The sequence below is a fragment of the Gouania willdenowi genome, chromosome 5 (assembly GCF_900634775.1).
Source record: "Gouania willdenowi chromosome 5, fGouWil2.1, whole genome shotgun sequence".
NCBI classification, from domain to species: domain Eukaryota; kingdom Metazoa; phylum Chordata; class Actinopteri; order Blenniiformes; family Gobiesocidae; genus Gouania; species Gouania willdenowi.
In genome coordinates, this window is record NC_041048.1 from 16512485 (window position 1) to 16514508 (window position 2024).

Genomic DNA, 2024 nt, shown 5'->3' on the forward strand with positions numbered 1-2024 from the left:
TGGTACAGAATCATTGGCACATACCAATATATAAATGGGGCTCATTACCCCGTACTTGTCACAGGGGCGGCAGGGGAGCCACGGGGGCCACATTTTTCAAATGATGACTCCTCCGTTAGTTCTCGTTAAATCGGAATGCAGTTTGGTATAAATACTCTATGAATGAATATGATGAGATTCAACGTAGATTACAATTAGGGGCCCGGAGGCCCACCCCTTGTTTTTGGCAATTTCCATTAAAGTCCTTTTCTCATTTATTTGTGAGTCAAGCGCCAGGGGGCCCCCGGCTGCCCCATTTTTCAAATTTTCCTCCGTTAATGCTCGTCGAATCGGGCTGTAATTTGACATAGATATTATATGAACGGATGTCAAGAGCCTCTCGGAGACCTTATTGAAAGGGGGGTTGGGATGGGGGCCCACCCTCTGTAATTTCTAAATTTATCGGAACATAGTTGTGTGATATATCGTTTCAAAGGTAATTCAACGGAGATTACGATTTCACATCGCAACAATTCATTTGTTTTGCCGCGCAGACGTTGCACGCGCCCGGCTGTAGTTCATAAGAACCTGTTTTAAAAGATGTGGAGTACAGTAAGACATGTCAAACTGAAAGCAAAGGTCAGTATTGTGATGGAAAAAAAATGCTCCGGGGTAAATATCGTCTTCTTTCGTGATTATTTCTATAATATTTTAGCAAACCAGGGCCAATGATGGTGTGCTACTTCTTAGCCATGCAGAAGATGTTGTCTTCATCACGAGGAGCAGCTACTACATCTGTAGACTGCGGGAGGAAACAAAGCCCTTCCAGTCTTCAGCATTCCTTCGTTCACAACTGTGTGTAATGCTTTCCAACAAGGCTTAAGTTAACTGCTCTAACAGAAATAACAGGACTTAATCATTCTTAGCATGTACCTTTAAGTTGCGCTTATGTAATGTTTTTAAGTTGTGCAAAGGAATAACTCAAAAATGATGAGTTAAAAGTTACTCAAAGGAAGAACATGTTACACCAACTTCACATATTTATGTTAGTATAACTTTTACTATAACTTTGAGTATAAACTACTTAATATATTTAAATCATTTGAACATTTGGGTTTACAGTTTAGGTTTGTATGCTGCATTCAGGTTTGTGGTGAAGTAAATTCAAACGATATATTTGTTTTATGTTTTAATCACAGTTAAATATTTCTATATAATCTAGACTGAAACCATATTTCACCATGTAAAATACATTGCCAAACTTCACCTGCATAGACCTTCTAAACATATTGAAGTAGCCTACTTTATTCTAAAAACGACTGTACTTTTGGCAGATATAATATTCAAAGACATTGTAGATATACAATAGCCAATGTTATTTACTCTGACATCACATATTTTGTAATAATACACATTAGATACAGTCAAACCGTAAATTGCAGAAAATTACTTCAGAGGCACCAAATAAAACTATACAATCATAAGCATGTCTTATAATAGTACATTTTTGAAAATGAAATGCAAAATATTAAGGTAATTTTACATTTTCAAGCATCTGTTGTCTTTTCAGGAGCTCCTGATGAAGTGGGAAGGTGTTCTCCGTCTCCTCATTATCTATGTTTATTTCACCTTCCTATTTTCCAAAACTCTCTGCTGTTCAGTTTTTTTTTTTTATTGTGAGATTTTATTCCCATACATGTGCAAACAGTGTGATTTTTAAGGATTCATTCATTGATTATTTCCTACTGTTGTTTGGATGCTCAGTGTTCAACCTTTAGTGCAGCATTTACAGCTGTTTGTGCAGCTCCTGGTGGCCATTTGATGCAATTACAGGATTAGAGCATTCTGGGGGTTAGCCTGGTGGTTTTTTATCAAATATCCTGATGACTGAATTCCATTATATTTTTGGTCGTTTTCTCACATTACTATCTAGATTTGAACATGGGACACATGGGACATTTTTAGGCCGGACTCCCGGACTCAAAACACCACACACTTTGTTGTTGTTGTTCTTCTTGTTGTGTACACCAGTTAAAATTGCTACT